The 20,302-nt window shown below is 46.3% G+C and overlaps 1 protein-coding gene across 7 annotated transcripts in view; it reads left to right on the top strand.

The window, feature by feature from the left end:
- The first annotated feature begins 4,081 nt into the window (after positions 1-4,081).
- The window catches only part of PPFIA3 (PTPRF interacting protein alpha 3), an 841,741-nt gene continuing 825,520 nt past the window's right edge, over positions 4,082-20,302 (top strand). For all 7 annotated transcript variants that reach the window (XM_069605740.1, XM_069605757.1, XM_069605735.1 and 4 more), the window contains exon 1: positions 4,082-4,244. The gene's annotated coding sequence lies outside the window, so the exon portion shown is untranslated. The remainder of the gene's footprint in view (positions 4,245-20,302) is intronic.

Below are 20,302 nucleotides of genomic sequence, written 5' to 3'. Positions count from 1 at the left end.
ATCCGCGGACATTCGCATGGTCCGCGGACATAGCAGCCACTAGCATGGGACAGGGGGTTCAGTATGTTGCATGGTATATCTTTATAAACTAAGGGTATCCTAGTAAGAACGTATCAAATTCATGATATTTATATCTATATTCAGTGAAATAAATGTGTTTAAGGGATGTCATGGTTAAGTTGCGCTACTAAAAACCTATGAAATTCAGTGAAAAAACTTTCTTAAAGGGACGTTATGGTTAATTTGTGCTACTAAAAACCTAGGAAATCCAGTGAAAAAACATTGTTAAAAGGGACGTTATGATTACAAGTACAACCAAAAAAAAGGAAATTTGCCAGTTATGGTAAGCTAAGCAACCATAACTCACACCACCAACGTGCTCTGCTAAGAAGAACACTCATGAAATCAAAGATGACATCACAACTATCATTGATGACATCAGATGTGCATTTACTTTTCATAGGAAGCCCCTACAAGGGGTTGTGAACGTAATGTTGGCAAAAAAGGGTCAGGGGTGATCGGGAGATGTGTGATGAACTACATACTTCATCACGCAATGTACTGCTCCAAAGAACATTCCATTGCAATGTTCTTTCTAGTACAGGAACCTACTCATACAGAAACATAGGCATTGGCCGCAGCATACACCATAGAGGTGTAATATTTGTAATTTTCCAATGCTGGATAGTAAAATGGTGAATGCTTCTGTATCAGACTTTTCCGTACTGTGAAACATATAGTAAGTAGGTAATAATGCCTCACTTACTACATACTTTTACTACTACACACAAAACATTATGAGACCACAATGCATACAAATATGGGGCTTATAAAGCAAACAAGAGGCAGTATCATTAGCAACTACGTATAACCAAAATGATTATCTTCTTGCATAGAAATGATTGCTGTTTGAGACCTGCTTCTTAGTCTATGTATGTGCATTATAAGATGCGATTGAACTCTAAGGAAAGTACTGTACGATCATGTGAGAATGGCAACGTCTACAAATGTAATACCTTTTTAATGTTAAGTTTCTGACTGTCAGTGAATAAACCCACCTGGCCTAGATGTCAGTGAACAAAAAAAGAAGGGGCTAGACATGTGATGTCATTAGTGATGTCATCAATGATATTTGTGATGTTATCTTTGATGTCATGGGTGTTATTATTAGCAGTGCATGGTGGTGGCCCAATTTATGGTTGCTTAGCTTACCGAAACTAGGGAATTTCAGTTTTTTTTTGGTTTTACTTGTAACCATAACGTCCCTTTAACAAAGTTTTTTCACTGAATATATGTGAGGGTGGGGGGTCGGGAGTGGGGTGAAGGTGCAGGGTAATGGGCTAGAGGAGTAGTATGGGGGATCCCCATTAAAAAACCAATTGAACAAAAGCATTTCGACAAAAAAAACGGACACAAGTAAAGTGTACACGATTAAAAGCAAGTCGGAAAATAAACGTAGAACCATATTGAGTGTAAGGATGTTGAGCTTTAACTGAAATGTAGCCTTTTCTAGCCAGGAACTACGTTCGTGACTGGCGTGACTTAAATGTTTCAAACTTGCATATCTTTATTGTACAGTCATCTTCATCTCTGCTATAAGCATTTTCAATGTTTGTACCGTATGCCCTTCAAATGGAAGGGGTGATTGAAAGTGATTTCTTATTTTTCCACAAAAGAGAATGAGAGTTTATGAGTGATGCCGAGTTAAAGTCCGATGTTAGTCAGGCTGAGAGTCGGTTTTGTAGTAAGGTTGTATTGGTTGTGTCTAAATCCATACTGTTCTTGTACGTGGCTATTTTTTCAGGCTCACGTGAATACCTTCGTTTTTGACTAGGTGCTATTGTTTTTACCTTTTGGGGTCTGCAATGTGAAAGCGAAAGCTTTGTGTTCTGACCAGGTCATAATTTCTAGAGGTTTTGCAATTACTGCTTTGCTGGCATTTACAATGAAATCATAGTGGGGCCATCTATTTGAGTGAATGCTTCTGCTAGTTGCTAGCGTGGGGGACATCCCGGTTAGCTAGGATTTTTTCTTTTGCTGAGGTAGTGACGTTGGGTTGCCATCGGCCATGTCTGGACCCAAACCTGTTGTTTGGGCTGATGATCTGTGGAGGCAGGGGTGTTGTTAGCTGGAAATGATTCAGGGCTAGGCTAATGTTGGGACTGTCAGGAATGCGGGCTAGCTAGCCTTTTGGCTGTAGCCCCTGAGCTTCTATCCGGGGCTACAACCAAAAGACATGGGGCTATAGACCCCTCAGCCCGCCCCCAGCAATGCCTCTGTGTTGAGGTGAAAGGGAGCACCTACCCCACAGGGAACGAGGTTGTGTTATTGGGTCTGGATTAAACAGAAGTTGGCAAACATGTCGACTCTCCCAATTTAGGCGGGAGACTCCTGGCTTTTCAATAGCATTGCTATTTTTCACGTTCTCACAACTAAAATAATTCCATTGCCAATGTATTCCTATGGAGAAAATAATGTCTCCCGATTTCTTACACAAAATCTCCCTCCAAGGTGCGGCGGAATGTTGCCATGTATGAGTTGGCAACGCTAGCTTGGATGCCTATGTCTTCCGCGGGCACATAGGTGATAGGTGTTTGACCCTAACAAGCTCAAATGCAAAAAAGAAAAATTAATAAATGGTTAATAGAAATAATCAAGCCAAGTACACTAAATTCACTATTAATACATACAAGTTTTCAATTATTGCATAGAATGAACTTCAGTGTAGAAACCAAATATGTTTCACTTGTGGGCTTGGTTCATACATGTCAACATTCTCAACCAACTAGGAGGGAGTTTCTGCTCCCGAAAGCGGGAGGAGAAAGGAATTTCCCCATAGGATTGCATTGGGTCTTTAATAATTTCAGGCGGGTGTATGAAAAAAAATAGCAATCTTTTTCAATTAAAAATTGGGAGACTCCCGCCTAAATCGGGAGGGTTGGCATGTATGTTGGTTTGCGAATAACAGACATGCCAACATTCTGATTCACCTCGGTGGGAGATTTAATCCGAGAAATCGGGAGTCGCACATTTTCCCATAGGGATGCATTGGGGCTAGAAGTATTTTAGGCGGGAGAATGCATACATGACATTCTGACATGCCTGGGAGGGAGATTTCTAAAGAGAAATCGGGAGACAACAATTTCCCCATAGGAATGCATTGGGGAAATAATTATTTTAGGCGGGAGAACGTGAAAAATAGCAGTATTTTTCACAAAAAAATCGGGAGTCTCCCGCCTAAATCGGGAGGGTTGGCATGTATGGAATAACGTCATACATTCAGTTATAAGGGGACAAGGTTGTAATTTCTTTGTGAGACAAATATATTCAACTTACCACTGGGAGACCTTTCAACTGTAAAAATGACCCGGATATATTTCACTGCGCTTCCAGTTCTACTGTGTTTTGTACATTATGACTCTGCAGATGTTTTACAGTTGTATACATTTGTTTTCGTTATTCTGCATACGTATAGCTGCTTTTATTTTAAATTGAACACACATTCCGTGTTTCGTTTGTCCTGTGAAATGTAAAAATATTAGGATATTATATATATAAATATACATAACAGTGAACTATCAAGGCCTAGAGTTGCTTCATAAAAGAAACAGAAATAATAAAGAAACAGATTTAAATTCACAATACATAGTAAGCCAAATTAATACCCGGTTAATTCAAGTGGGAAATCTCACACAGGTAATGCATGACTGGAATCCTGAAGACATTGCTCCCCAGACTGGCAATGGGTTGCTCCATCAAATGTAGAAATTCCTGTGAAGCAATTGGTCGGCCTGTTCCATTCAATTCACAGAGGGGTTCACATGCATCTGTCACAGCCTTTACCTGTGTGTCGTCCCCACCCCTTTAAGACGGAACTGCACACACCGGATGACATCATTCTCCAAGCTTGACCCGCCCAATATCTGCACCCTATTGGTCGCCCTGGCTCGATTGAGCAATATTATTATTGGCCATCTTCTCACGCCGCTCCAATGTTGGAAGCGTTCCGCCCACTTCGTGGGTGACTAAAGGCGAAGATTGGAGACGGCGGTTATCAGTCTAGGGGCCTGGCGTTAAAGGGGAGGAGCGGCGGGGGCGCTGTTGTCGGAGGGCAGCTATGGCTGGCCCGCCCCTCAGTCTCGCGCCGCAGCTGTCGGTAGCGAGCGGCAGGCTCCGGGCTCTGAGGGACGGCGAGGGGGTTAGGATGGGGCGGGGAGCCGCCGGTCGGTGCAGCGCGCAGCTAGGTAAGCGCAAATTGGTGCTGGTGGAATGGACTTGTCTTCACCATCACTCCGTCTATCATCCTCATCTCCATGGACCATCATCCTCTTCATCCCATTGGTCCAGCCTCGTGCACTAGTGTATCCTAATCCCCCCCCCTCGCACCCTTTGGTCATCAATGTACCTATATCCGTACCCATCCTTATCTCTTCCCCAGGTCCGTCAGCATGTTTTATTTTTCATTCATTCCTTCCCCTCGGTTCACAGCTCCGTGATAATCATTATCGTGGTCGACATCTCACCCTTATTCGCCTTGCCATCATTTCCATCACCCCATTGTTTATACATCACCAGCACCCCTTGGGTCCATCTTCTTCAACCCTCTCCTCCACCCACATGAATACACCGTGGTCCATTGTCATCCTCCCTCATCTAGTGCATTGCCTTCATCTTCATGACCCCGCCTGGCCCATCGCTGGCATTACTCCTTTCACATTTCTCTTGAGGATCTTCCATTGCCTTCATCACCCTGGTCTACCATTCTTATCTGGTCTTATGTCATCGTCAGACACCCTCCCCACCCCCATGTAGCTTTATCAGCCCTCACCTGGACCCCTTGAATACCAATACCCCTCCCTTCCTCCCATGGCCCTAGTTCATCTTTTTTCCTTTGTTTCATATTTGTCCCTATAAATACCCCACTTTGCACTTTCATGTCATCCCTGGTCCTCTTCCACCATCGTGATCGTATCTAGCCCCATGGTCCATTAATAGTATTTTTACCTCCTCCATCTTCAGCAGTTCCTGTTCTAGCTCCCATCACTGTTATTCCTCCCATCACCTTCTTTCTTGCGGACTCTGGTGAATCATCTGGTCCTTACTCCATGATATTCAGTTTTAGTCGTAGTCGTACCCTCTTCGCCACCTCCTTGGAACATCATCATCATCCCTTTGGTCATCTTCCATGATCCTGATGATTTCCTGGACCTATCCCAGCATTTACATCCTGCTATACCTCCCCCAGTTATCATCATCATCATCTCATGGTCCTATCCCATTACCTTCATCAGATGGTTCTCATATTGTTATCTAGTCCCATCCCTTCACTCTGATAGTGTTTGCTGGGTTTTATATAGCACAAACCTAGTTGGCAAGCAGTCTGTACAACACGAGCCACGCTAAGAGGGTGCAATGATAAAGATACAATTTGATGGATAGACCAATAATGGTACACTTGGAAGGACATGGAGCGATGGGATACGGGGGATACAGCTTAGGAGTGAAAGGGTGATCCTTGTCTTGCTGGTTTGTGGTCCTTGACCATCATAAGTGCTCTACCGCTAGCTCTCTTCCTATTATCTTTACCCTCTAATCTTACTGGATCCTGCTCCTATTGTCCTACTTGTTATCTCGTCCTATGCCATTATATTTGTCCCGCTGGGTCTCTTTCCCTAAGCATTATCTTCTTTCTCTGATCTTGCCTCACCCTCTTCTCACTGGGTCTCTTGCTCTCATCATCCTCTTCAGACTTCCGTACCTCTTCCCATCATTTTCGTCCCTGCCTTTTCCCACTGTCTTCATCTGTCTGGTCACCTTCCCTCCATTTATAATCTGCAATTTTCTTATCCACTACCTGTTCTCACCACAGTTCTCTTATCATCCTCCTCCTACTGTGCTTCTCCCCATCATTTTCTCAATCAGTTTTTCCCCTTTCTCGTCGTCATCTTCATTCCCTGTCCCATCCCATTCTTTTCATCCATCTGGTTATCCTCTCATTCCTTTTCCCATTATCCACAGCAACGGAACCCCCATTCTCTGTGTACCTTGTGTCCATCTTCATCCTTCAGGGCATCCTCTTACCATCTCCTGACCCTCTGCCACCACCTTCACTCTTTCGTCCTCTTCCCACCATGCATGCGCGTGTGATATTTTCATTGGTTGACATGCGGCTTAAGGACGTTTCAGGTTGCTCTGTCCCAACTATGAAAAACTAGAAATCGAATAATGCTAAGAAAACTTGTGAGAGGTAGCCACCTATGGCGGTGCTGCCATGGTGAGCCTCTAAGAAAATACTGCTGAGGTGGGCATACTGCTGGAGTGAAAATGCCCAGAGTGTGCTGCCAAGCTCAATCATGGCCAGAGTTGCCGAAAAGCTTTTGGCCAAAGCTCTTTGTGCAAATGTTTTCTGAAAAGTAGGCAGCCCTTGGATTAATCTTTATCCAAATGGGGGGGCTTTTCAGAGATGGGCTGCACCACATCCATAACATTGCCACATGTGCTTTTGATAAGAGGATTCCAGAATTTGGTCGGAGGTTAGTACCTTGACCAGATGGGGAAGTGCCCAATGCATCGATATTCGAAGACGAAAACCCAGAAGGCATTAGTTAGCCCATCGTGTTTTGAAGTATCTATTGGTTTCTAAAGAAGCCCAATATAAGAGCAATAAAAAATGTTTCTGCTGGCTGTCAACTTGAGTATAAGAATGTGTCCCTGTTGGGCTGCGTCCCACTGCCCCATGTGATGCCAACTTTATGGTTGAATGGCAGGGTGTTTTAGTGTTTATTTATATTTGTACCCAATTTCTAGATGGGCACCAAAAAGCTCACCACCAGTAGTTGATTGCAGTTACAATTACAAATGCTGTTGTTGGCCTACCACCAAATCATATCGGTGTTCTTAATTTGTCTCCACATTTTTTACACCCCCCCCTCCCCCGCCCCATGTTGCAATACAGTGGTAGTAAACTGCCCTTGATAGCTCAGTTATTACAATATGTAATAATGAATTTTGCTTGTAACCTGGGTACTGTCTGAATACTTTATCATCAGCCCTAAGTTAGGGTAGTCCGTTATTGGTTTTCAGGCAACTTGTGTAGGCATGGAAGGCATGGAACAATGGATGATTTTAAGTGTTGCGTATTGGCTGAGTTAAGGTGCACTGCGCTTCTTTTTCTAAAGAATTCTTCCATGATAAAATGCAATTTTATTATCCATGTTATTAACTAGTGGTAAATCGCTGAATAAACCAGGAGAAGGCCTTCACTCTTGCGGTAGGGGCAGTGCGAGGGCCAGGCAGTTGACACGCTAGTGAGATTAACATTATTATGGTGAATGCGGACCTAGTTTTGAGAAGCAACAGAGCACTAAATTGAGGTGTACAACAATGCAGATGCATACCGCAGTGCTTTACAGAGGTATACAACATTACAGAATAGTATCTCTGATTTTGCTGGGGTTAAGTCACAGCCGGATATTCTTCAGCCATGCCAGGTTAAGTCCTTAGCAGTAGCTGGCCTGTCATTGTACCTTTCCATCTTCTGCCCATTTCTTTGGGTTTTTGGTTTCAGTGGGGACCATGCAGTTCAAGTTTTGGAGAGCTATGCAGCATTTGCATTTAGTCACAAATTGTCTTTTCTCCTTTAAAACCTAGAAAAATATATACTGGCAAATTCGACCTTTAGACGGGACCCGCCAACATCTGGGTATGTCACTTTCATTTAAAATTCATGCTACAATTAGGAAAGTCCACATTCAATGTTCCTCCAAAAGAGTACTCCATGCAGGTGAATCCTTAACGCTTGTAAATGGAAGTATGCCAATTTGGGTCTACGCATTATTAACAAGACCGTTTTCAAAGAACTGTTCATTAGGCTTGTATAACACAACCATAATATTTCGATGCATGTTCAACCCACTGGTCTGTCATCGTCCACTCTACCCCTTAAGTCCTGGACCTTCCACCCTTGATGTCTACTATCCCGCTGTTCGTATTTGTATAGCACACATCTTTCATTAGTATGGCCTCATCAGCACTACTTGGTTACCTTGGCTCTACCATGTCTTTGTCAGTGCCTACTACTTGCTTTATTTCCTACTGTCCCTTCCTTTCCATGACTACCTCATACCACTTTCTTAATTGCACTTCCACCCCTGCATTAATTTGTTTTTTTCTATTGTTTCTTACCATCTTCTCCAAAGTCGTCCTCTGATTGCTACTTCTCGTGCCAACATCCAGGATGCACCTTGGCCTTGCATTTGTCTTTGCCATATTTTTCCATTCCTTGTCTCTTTTCCAAATGGCCTCGGACTCAATATGTGCGGGTATCATCCTTTCCTTTTGTGTCGCTCGTCATCAGATGTCCCATTATGTGGGATGCCTTCAGTTGGGTATGGTTCCACACACCTGTCGCCTATAGGAGCCTTTATAACTTGAAGGTCTGAGAGAGACTGTCTTTATGGGGTTGAGTTTAGCACCCCATGGGCCATCGTGGTCTTAGTTTATCCCACAGTTGCCATGTTTTTCCTTTCCAACCGTTCTCTGATTTTCTCAGACTCGATTCGGAGATCCGGTAGGAGATGTCCATGAAGGACCAGACTGCTGGCCACTATTGGCTTCTGTTGTCCGCCGTCTTCTGGTTTCCACATTATTTTTTTACCACACATGTCCTTATGCTCTTGCACCTTTACCTGAGGACATGCTTTGTCCAGCACTCTCCATCATGCTCACCTGCCTGTATCACCCGTGCCAGGGAATCCCTTTCCTGGGAGGTTTCATTGCTTTCTGCTCATCCACACGTGTCCATCAATCTCTTATATCTCACTCGAGTCCCTCATGTCCCACTCTCCCTTAACACCTTGTTTCTTCACATCCGCCATTGGTTTATGGAGGGGTAGCTTTGCACTTCTTCACTCACCTACCAATTCTGATGTTTGTTTTTGTTGTCTCATAATAGGACACTTGGGGATTCTCCCACGGCCCCATCCCATGTCGTAACCTCTCCTGTTACCTTGTATGTCTTCCATGGCTGTACCTATTAGCACAGATTCTTACTGCGCCTCTTCTCCCAATCTCGCGTGGTCCCCTCCTCTCTGGTATATGCTGTCTTTCTCAGCAAATATGTTGCCCAATTCTTCTACGAACACCTGATCTTTAACATGGGGTGTCTCCCAAAACAGTTAATATCCTCGCCCATTTTCCTGTGGTAACCTCCACTCCACCATAGGGGGTAATGTGAGGTTGTCATTTCACCTTATGCTTGGGGTTTTGATTGTGTGAATATACATCAGACATGATGGCACTGGGGGGTTTAGTTAAGGCTATGGGTTTGCAGCAAACCCTATTGCTTGGCTTGGCCGTCTTGATATACAGCTAAATGGGCAGACTGGATCAGCCTGGGCAGAGGCGTTGCTAGGGGGCGTGAGGGGCGGCAGAGGGAACTGTAGCCCTGGACAAAAGGCTAGCTTGGCCTGAGTCCCAACAGTCCCGACATTAGCATAGCCCTGGATCTTTTCCAGACCTAGCAACACCCCTTGGCGTGGGGTCCTTATCTGGAGTGAAATTGGCAGACTAGGTTGGTGCTGACTGAGTGGGGTTGTATATTGAAACAGACTATGTTCCTGGTTTCCATTATCGGGATGGAAAGGGGCTGACTTTGCTATGCAATGAGGATTAGGTAGGCCTGGGTCCCCTTTCTACATGCGACAGACTGCATGGGCCGTGCTACTCTGCAGGGAAATGCCCACAACGTGCCTGCAGGCGGAGGAGCAGAGTAGATAGGCTGTCTGCATGGAGGCTGGCAGGCACGGGCTTTATAATGCATGTACTCCTTTTCCCTAATCTCTAACCTGATCAACGAAAAGCTGGCACGAGGTTGGTTGAACGTATGGGTACCCATGTCTGGCATTCCCCGAGCGCTGCTGCCTCTGCTCAGGCAGGCCTCGCAGCTGGGAGGTCGAGGTCAGCGTGCACGCAGCTAGACTGCTTTTGTGCCTCTTTTTGTGTTGTGGTTAGCCCGACACAGGCCTGGCCCAGCCCCTCCCGGCCTGCTCACCCCCACACTCTAGATCTGCGGCCTGGTGTTGAGTGCCGTGACTCTATTCCCCGGGTTCCGAAACCTGCACGGAGGGGGAAAATAATCAGTGCGGTTCCCAGCAGAGTGCGAGCTGGGGGAGGGGGCTGAAACCTTGCTTCATAAATCACCATTGGAGACAGAGACTTGGGCAGGCAGCCCGGCCTCGCCTTGGCAGCAGGCTCCCTGCGCTATGGGATCGGCCCATTGGCGATCAAACCATCGATCGGGGCGATCCCTACCCTGGCAGGAGGAAGACTCCTCTTCGCCTTCCCTGAGGGGGTGCTTGCACTGCCACCGCTTTGTAGCCAGCAGGCTCCCGCTGCCCTTGCATCGGCCCATTGGCCATCCTTGCACGCATTCCCCGGGGTGCATTTGGGTGATTCTCACCTAGGAAGGCCTTCCCCGTCTCCGACACCACCATTCCTGTCCCTCCCTGCTTCCCGTCGCGAGGTGGAAAGGCGGGGGATGGGTCGTTTTGACAGCCCTGCCTTTCTGGATCTATATATAGCATATTTCTTTCCCTAAATGATAACAACCTGCGCGTGAGATCTACCGCGTCAGATATATGTACGTACAGCAATGGATGGGGTGCAGCGCCCAAGGATTCTATGTTGGCAACGGACTTCTCGTCAGAGTGTAGGTCTGCAGAGCGGCACGCGCCAGGTAGGTGCACCAGCATACTGTATGTGTCGCCATGGGGTAGCTGCCCCCTGCCTCGGGGTGCACCCGACCCTTCATCTCAATGCAGGGTTGTGCCACCCTTCCACAGAGGTGCCCTGGCATCGCCCTCTCCAAGCTCCTGGGGGCTGACTCCTCTCATCAGCGTGTCAATATCCTAAAAGACATCCATCATTTGGAAGGCTCAAAGGAAGTTTAGGGACAGGCGGCACAGAGACCAAGGGATTGGCGTGAACAAGAGGCACAGAGACCAATGGATGCATATTTGCCACGGCATTGACGGGCAAGGCATGGACCAGCAGGGAGGCATGTGCAGTTGGCTCGGGTGAGGTGCCCGCGCTTGTATATTGCCATGCCTCAAAGTCCTGGGTCCTGGGTGCTGAGTGCGCATACAAGGACAGGCCAGGGGGTTTGAATGGATGAAAGCGAGTGCAAAAGCCGGCTACACGGGTGAGCACCAGCTCTTGTTACAGGTTTTATCATCCAATCACAGTGGCACCTCCTTAGCTGTACACCCCTCTGCACAGCAATGCTGCGTATGGTGCTGGTTTCAAAGACCACCAGCAAAGGGGGCCCTTTAAACGTTTTTCTTTTGTCCTGCTCAAGACCGGGCGATGGGCATGCGAGGCTAGAAACTGACCTGCTCTTCTAGACCCGAACCTGTAAAATCTGCTACTGGGGGGAAAGCGCTGTTTGCCAAGACCTGGGACTGTTGGGTCTTATGTAACCCGAGGGCTGGAATTCCGAGCTTGCACGTTAAGGCCTTAGTGCCCTGAGGGAGGTAGCTAGCTCTGCTACATGAGGCCTACATGAGTAACGGTTGGATCTGCCCTCTTCCCCAACACCTTTCCCACGGCCCCTTCTCGTTTCATGATGATGGGGGGGGGGGGTAACCTCTCTAAGACGTGTGTTGAAGACCCGTTGCTCCCACCCCTTTCCGTTATAAGGTGATCAGTTGTACCACGTCCTTATACACCTAAATTATAACTCACAAGCCCTTTTTCACCAATGTCTTGTTCTTCCTAACACCAAATACCATTATGAATTTATGGGCAGAAGAAAGGGGTCTTCCAAGGATGTGAGGGCTCTTTCCATGTTGTTCGGACATGTTGATGAATTTTCGAGGGTGTGTACATCAAACAATTAGTTTGGCATTTAAAAATGGCTGCTCTTGTCTTGTGGCTGGCCAGCCGCCATCAGTGTAGTGAATGCTTAGGAGTTCTAAGTTGTGCATTATGATACGACAGTGCTACAGCCATCACCACATTTGTGTCACCTCTTCAAGTGGAGGGGAGGTGGCGAAGGACATCCAAGAGCACCTTTTGCATTAAAATGGGGTAACGTGGCCAGTCCTTTGCTTGGGGAAGCCATAGCGCAAAAACCTATTTGGCCTGGGGGGCGCAGTGCGCCCATGCTCTGTGAGCAAAAATGTAATGGGAAGCATTGAGGCCAGTGTGGTGCTCCTTTTTGTGTTTTTTACTTTGGGCTATTAGGTGTCGCTTGTACCATCTATAAGCCAACATGATTGTATTGGAGTACAGATAGGGAGAAATGGCATATGAGGACAAAGCTTTTAGGTGTTTGGTTATTTGTCCACCCATTCACTGCTCATGGCCATGCTAATCCCTATGGCCATTGGCCATTCCCACCCAGTTCCTTCCCACCCAAAACATTGCCTCATGGGAACTCTTTTGAGCGTGCTTTAATCAAGCCATGCCATCAACCTTTGCACTCAGTGTTTGCCACTGTTTTGTTAAAGCAGTCTTCTGAGAGTCAATAACTTAATTGAAGCTGTAAACATGCTACTGGTGTGACAATGTATTAACCAGGTCTGTCTTGAGCCACTCGACTTATAAACACTATGTGTGTCCTTCACTTAAGATCTGTTAAAAACAAGCATTGGTAAAGCCAACAGTTTTGGCTTGTTATAAGTATCAGGTATTTGCCAAGCACTGTTATTAGATGCCCAGGTACTTGCAGCATTTTCTCACCTGATACCATCAATGACCAGCTAATACCACTATGTCAGTGCCTGGCAAGTGCTTTTCCCTTGCCTACACAAAAGCCCAAACTGTTGGCATTTCCAATGCTTGTTACTGAAAGTATCTAACTCGAGAAGGGAGCCCTTTAACACCCTGCCATGAATCCGTGCTCCACTGTTGGTACTACGCTGACAATTTGTTTTGTTCCTAGGATGGCGTGTGGGAATAAGAGGTCGGTTCATTTGAAACCCAGCAGACCAGGCTCCACTCCCATGGCTCCTAATAGAGGAGGGCACATACTGAATGTGAAATGCTGTGTGCCTCAATGTGGGCACTTCTTAGCTCGAATGTGGCTTGTGTGCCAACGTTGTATTGTAGGATATCTGTGTGCCAAGCATCTGCTAGATGGAGGCAGTAGTGCAATGGCCCATAGGGCTGTAGAGCACAGGGTTGCTGTTTCTGCAAAGGTATCTACGCAAAACGGCCAGTGAAGTGGTTTTATAAAGCACTACTCCCATTTTTGGAGCAGTCTTGGCTCATGTTTTACTGTTCACTGTAAGCGAATGGTTTGATGGAGACAGAGGACCAGGCGAGGGCAACTAGATGAGTGAGCTTGGTAGAGTTGTGGAGATAATGGGGTGTTAGTGGGGCAATACAGGGTTCACAATTGCTGGGAGATGTTTAGATCCAGCTTCTATCCTAGGAGAACCTGGTTAGCTTGAAACCGCTACCAGGAGCTACATTTGACACCTCAGGTGCACTGGTGCTTTACAAACATATGTTACGATAATGTTGACTATCTTAAGTATCATAATTAGGACACTTCTAGTACATGTGTAAACCTAATGGATCATACATTCCAGGTAAAACCTAAAGTTGGCCTCCCTGGGGCAGTTAGATGTGTGATGCATTGTGTACTCGCTCTTGGTACTGCAGCAGCAGCTCCTGGCTACTGGTTGATGCCTGAAACCCAGCAGCTGGTTTAAGCCCCTGCTAATTGAATCTTAATTTCAAACTTTGTGATATGTGTAATGCATAAGTGGTAACAGAATTATGTGGTGCGCCTTGTGACGGAAGGCAGCTGGGTAAATGTTGAGGAGACTTTGGTGCAATTGAAGGCAGTGTCTACCTTGCTCCTTTAACTTTCCACTTCACGTGGGGTCACCAAGCACTGCCTCCTTTCTGGTGCCAACTGATTTGTAACTTCTCCTGGGATGGGTTTGGTAGGGAGACCTAATGCTGACTGAACAGGTGATGTGTATGCTGACAGTTTCCTGGTGTTGTGCCAACCCCTTAGTGGCAGCATTTGTCGCCTCATTGTCGGTATCGTCAGGTTTCATGTAGACCAGGCTAGAGCGCTTGAGCGGAGGTTTGTACCTGATGGCTTAAGCACCTATATCTTGTTTCGCAGGTGCTTGGGAACAGTGGGAATGTGAGTCCTGAGTGACTAGCAAGTACAGTAAAGTGGGAAGGTGGGGTAGACCTGTGTTTGGGGTGATGTGGGTACATTTATTTATGAAAAAATTCGAAAATGTGGGATTAGTGTGATATGGTTATGTTTGGGGAGTTCTAACAAAATGTGTGATTTCAGACCTGTGTGACACATTTTAGATGTCTTTAAAAAAAAAAAAAAATTGCTTCCCTTCAATTTTCATGATAAACCACTTTATTCATGATGGCTATTCATTGCTGCATTGAATGTCTTGCGTCAATTTCTCAAAGATCAGTATATTATGTTAAGGGACACCTGTATTTCATCTGCTTGGGTATGCATGTGTGGAATCCGTGCATGGGGTTGTGTTAGAGGGCATGGACAAGGTAACAGCAATGTGGGAAACCTGTGACCAGGTTTTGTGGGTGGGGAATGCGAGTGACACGCAGGGCGGGATCTGTCGGAGGGTTTGGAGGTTGAAAGACTAAGAGCAGTCCTGGAATGAGTTACCAATTTGAGGCCGATTCTGGTCGGTTAATGAGACTGAGGGTGCTCTTGAAATGCCTGATCAGGTTGAAGTTAATGGCAGTTCTGGAATCACTGTCTGTGTTTGCAGGCCACTGAGAGAGGACAGTGGTGGGAACCTTGTGCGGTTTCGGCAGGCGGGTTGGGATTCCTTCCTTGTCTGTTCTTGTTCTCAGTGATGGTTTTGGCACAGGCTCTTGTTCCTCCGCCCTCTGAGTTGGCATGTATGATCGCCTCCTTGCAGAACCTGCTCCCAGGCACTGACACTGCACTGGATTATTACAGGATGTATCCAAATGACCAGGCTCCTCTCCCAGCCCTGTGCACGGTGCTCTCACCTACATGGTTCTCTGACTGTATCAGTTCCGCCCTGTGTCTCCTACAAACACTGGTCTCATCCCAGGGCCCTCACAATGAGCTGTATTATTCCAGGACCCCCACACAGTGCTGCTTTAACCTTGGGGCTCACTCTCTTCCGAGTTGTGTGGACATCTCCCTGCAAAGTTTTCTCTCTCTGACCCAACCGACCCTTCTCTGATGACCAGTATTGCTGCCTCTCGGATAATAAGGACCCCTTCCACTGATGTACCCTTTTGAAGTGAGAGGGGAAATCCTCGTTCCATAAGGTCCTAGCTGTCTTCTTCCGGTGAAGAGCACTGTCCTTCTCTTGTCTACTGACGTGTGATGGACAGATCTCTAGGCGTCTTTCTTTCACTGAATGCGAAGCACAGATCTGTAGCGCTGCAAACTGCTGGTGTGCTCTACAAGAGTCCCTAACACAGAGCAGTAATATGTACATCATCTCTCTGAGAATGAAACAAACGGGAGTCCTGTATCCAGCCTCTGACCTTCACCAGGTGTTGGGACATAGGGTATGCACGTTGGCGTTGCTGCAGGCTAGAATTCTAACACTGAACTGATGGCTGTGTCTGAAGACCCTGGTGGTTGATGCTGCCTTTTGTTCCCCTCGAATGAATTTCTAGCTGATCTGTGTTCCCCGTTTGTGGAATTGCGTGGCCACCGTATGAATGTTTAGCTTGTGTTGGCTCTTCGCTGGCCGCCCATGTGCATCTTTGGCAAGTCTTTAAAGGGAGCAATCTCTACTCTCACCCAGATTATTTGAATTATTTTCTTTTCCACTCTTTCATTTGATGAAGCTGTTAGTTGCCTGAACACCTTTCCCCGGTCTTATCTCTAGGTTGAAGCCCACAGTAGTTTTCTGCTCATCGATAGTTGCCATATACATTTTGGCCGAACATTGAACGCTGAATGGCGTCCACTGTCACCCGGGTTTATTTTGGCTAGACTACTCTTTGCTGTTGTGTGACGCCCACTTTAGCTTATACTATTTATTGAACTGTTGCTCTACCTAGCGAATTCCACCTTGAGCCATAGCACCCCTCTTCACTTTGACCTAAGCCCATTGTCATCCATTTAATATTGGTGTTTGTTTGCTCTATGAGTAGTCCTCAGCTGCCAGTGTACATTTTTTGACCGGTCTTCATTCCTCTGCTTGCAGCCTAGAGCCATACACATGTCAAGCGTGCACATACAGACTCGACTCGCACCATCCGAAATCAGGAAGCACAGGCAGCTTCAGGCGTGCCTTTGCATATGCTACCATGCTTTAGTACAGTGATGCTGAAATTACTCACTGGCACTGATATGCAGTTCAGCACAGCCAAATTAAGTATTACAACAATTAGCAGGAGCTGTAATTATGGCTTCAAGTGGGTTTTCCTGTCTCTTATAAGTAAATATTCTTCAGCTGTGTGAAATGCATCCACACCCCTTTTTTCTGATGCTGGAAGCTGTGGTAGCCGAAAAAGCCCAGAGCAACTCTGACAACTAGCAGCGCTTCGCATAGCCTGTATTGCTGCGGAAAGCTGTGCTTGCTACAAAACCTGAATTTGTGCACGTTATACCTCTGAGCACACAAACCTGCACTTTCTAAGGTGTGTACGCCAGGCCGAGGGATGTAGGGCATTTTGTTGCCCCTTTTCTCTCCACAAAAAAGGCTTTAGTAGGCACTTGGCATTGCGTATCCTGAGGCCTGTGGATGGAGCCTGTCCTGATGCCTAAATCAGTTTTGGCATACTGTGGGGCTGCTGTGGTACCTCTTTGATATAGTGATGTACACATGTTCCAGTGCCTCTGGAGTCTGTGGCTATCCGATGCCTTGGACTGTGACTCCCATGATCCTCACCAGTGGCTATGCTGGTGCAGAAGAAATCCCTCAACGCTCGCACCAGAACAAATACAACCCACTAGAGAAAAAGGCCCAGCAAACCTCTTGCAAGGAGCAGCAAACCTCTTGCAAGGAGAACACAGTTCTATTTCCACGAAAATAGAAATGCACCAGCAAAGTTCTCTGCTGCCATGGAAAGGTCTGGCAAAACCAGTATGGTATTGTGTATTTGTATGAGCAACACTTTGTGAAGGCACACAGCTTCATCAGTGATGTAAATTACATAATGTACAAATACAAATGGTTGGTTGGTGCCACCTGATGCATAGGTTGGCTGCTCCATAGGGCATGCCGGGCCATTGGTCCGAGCCCCTTCTGTCCATTTTTTTTTTTTCCCACGTGGGCTCCTCCTTGTGCGTCATCAGTCATGAAGGTACACTTAATTGGTTATTAGGCGAAGAAAAACAATGTATGCTCTTCTCTAACCTGATGTGCACCTGGTACTGCAGGTATGGGCTAAGAGGATACTTCGAGGCCATTGCCTCGCACACACTAACTCAATTCCAGACACCTCGGCACCTATCCAAAGCTCCCCACCCTTGTTTTAGCTATGCTGTTTTACCCCGCCCGGCACCTCGCAGCACAAATCCCGTGACCTAGGGTTAAGGCAACTGGCCCCTGCTTTACAATCTTTCCAGATTGATTTGGGGTCTAACAGTTTTTTTTGGTTGGTGGTCTGGGACTGACTGGTACCTTGGAATGTTGATGTCTTGGGACTTTTTTTTGGGTGCTATTACTTAGAGCTGGGACAGGGAAGGTTGGAGGCTTGTGCCCTCTTTCTCGTGGCATCGCTTTTCGCAGAGAGCTCACAACCCCCTTGTGGCCTTGCAGGGCACATTCATGTTGCCAACATTACATATCCCAGAAGGAAACAATGGTCTATGAATCTCTGCAGCTCTGGCCTTTCTCCCCGATGCCCAAGCTACATCATTCCCACATGCATGCACTTATTGTGTGCCACCTCTTCCCCCCCTCCCCCCCTCGAGTCCCTACTACACACTTCCAGGCCTCTGCCGCAAGTGCTGGTGGGCCTGGGACGATCGCCCCCTCTTCTTAACATTGGCTAGAGCTGATGGGGATTGTAGTGTAAAACATCTGCAGAGAATAAGATTGCGGATGCCATACACAGAGTACTCAGGGCACGTAGTTTGGGACGTTTCATCGCTGTAATTTGAGGGTGGCAAAAAACTAGATTCATTGAAAGACACGCTACTCCGTTTAAGCGAACAGATGGCTCTGGTGCGGGCGTGTGAACGCTTCTTGAACATAATTTTGAGTGTGGCGCATGGGGTCTCGAGAATACACCAAAATGTCACCCTAGCAGATAATTAGCAAGATTCCCAGAATGTCCCAGAAGACGGCATTGCTGAAATGTTGGAAACCTGCTGGTGCACTGCACAGGCCAAGCGCCATCAATTATTCGAAATGTCAGCATCGTGTCATGAGCGCAGCCTTCATTAATCACCTTCTCTCCTTGCAATGAAATGATTCGCTCCCCGAAGATCCAGCTTGCACATACTTTAACCAACAGAATTGGAGGATATGTGTGAACAGGTTTCATTTCGTTGTATTGATTTTAAATTGCAGTTTCTTGCATACAATTAGCACTGGTAGAACAAACTCATACGTGGAACAGGGGTCAGAATGTCAAGTTGCAAGCTAGTAGCTAGTCATAAAGTCACTCACCACCTCACTTCTACACATACACACAGAACACACTTGAAGAATCAATTCTCACTAGCCGGTGACTAGTGGTGAGTGCGCATTTTGAGCCCTGCCATAGAATGCATGTAGTCATTCCAAATACATTTTAACTACCCCCTCAGTCACTTTATACATTTGCTGTACTGCTTGGTATCAACAATTCATTGTAGTTGCTTGTTCCGCTATCCTGAACTTTTATAATTTGTGAGGCAATAACACAAGTGCAAAGTATGATTTATCGGCACTGTAATCTTCTGGTAATGTTATACAATTTCTACACACAATGTCTATATGTTATACAATTTCTACACACAATGTCTATCATTTTAAGCACATTGGCATTTGTTTGCTTTTTAGTAGTTTGTACCTCAAAAAATATGTCACTTTTGCTTTTCACCTAGGCTCAGAGCCATTGCCCGTCTAATTGACCTGAGTGAGCAAATCAACTTTTCGCTTCATTCGATCTTCTGACTGCACTACCCACTCTGAAAAGGGAAACTGGTATTTTTAGTTTTGGCTGACAGCAGGCACGTGTAACACCTTCATGACCCAGATAACGCTGTATGTAGGTTTCTTGTACAGTATTTGGCACAGCCTGCAGTGAAATGTGTGCATTTTATTTTCCGAATAGTACTCCTAGTTCCTGCTCCGCACTAAATCCCTGTAAAACAAGTTCAGGACTTAACCGCAACTCCTCTCCACCCCTTTCTGGTCACCTCATATAAAAAAGAAATGTCATTTTTCGCTACAACAATAACTCCTACTTGCACTGGAAACAAACACCTTTGCAGCCCAGTCTTAGTTGATAAAGATGGCCCACCTCTTCTAAGAAGTCGACATCGGGTTTGATGTGTCGTGCCGGGCTTCCTGTCAAAAGTATCGTGCCATAGCAGGGTCAGGAAAAACATGATAGATTGTATGAATTCTCAGCAGAACAAAAAACAATGTGCTTGTAAATTCATTCCCAGGCCCATGTGGCCTGCTTGCCCTAGCACCCATCACTCCTTCCATCCCTTCCCTGAGCTCTAAATTTGAGAAAGAAAGGCTCTGGCCGGGCTACACCACCCTCACCATGCCAGCTGTAAGGAAGGCCTAGTATCAAACAGTGAAGGCAGACACAAGTGATCACCGTTCCATGGTATTTGTTGAACTCCAATGGGTTGGTAGAACGCCTCTCTAAACCTAAATCTATAGATGGGAGCAAGCTACGACTTTCAAATAATAGCGTAGTCCTAGGGGAGTCGTCAAAATAAAAGGGCCTATACTAATAAAAACCTATTGCCAATCCTTACTTCTAAATACAAAATAGTGTGGGATAACAATGTATGTAAAGGAAAAGTGTTCAAGAAATGATATGTCAGGATAGTTGAGTAGTTGGCTTCCCTTCCGCACGTTTTCGGCACAGGGCAAGGCGGTACATGCGGGCTTCACACTCAATCTGGATTCTTGGCCACAAGGTAACAGTTCAACACATAGGCATCAGGGCCTTCCGCCATAGTCCCTCTCCCAATTGTCTTATTGTAGAGGGCCTGATGTAACAAACAAAGTTCCTTTCCTTTGTCAGTGCTTTCACTTTCACATGTTCAAGACTGGCCTCCCTCTTTCGGGCTCGGACCATGATTCCCGTCGTCCGGGCTCGGATCCCTTTTGATGCCAGAATC

Source organism: Ambystoma mexicanum, chromosome 1p (assembly GCF_040938575.1).
Source record: "Ambystoma mexicanum isolate Mex_15411 chromosome 1p, UKY_AmexF1_1, whole genome shotgun sequence".
NCBI lineage: Eukaryota > Metazoa > Chordata > Amphibia > Caudata > Ambystomatidae > Ambystoma > Ambystoma mexicanum.
Note: the sequence above shows the minus strand (reverse complement) of the source record. Positions and strands in the feature narration are given on the sequence as shown.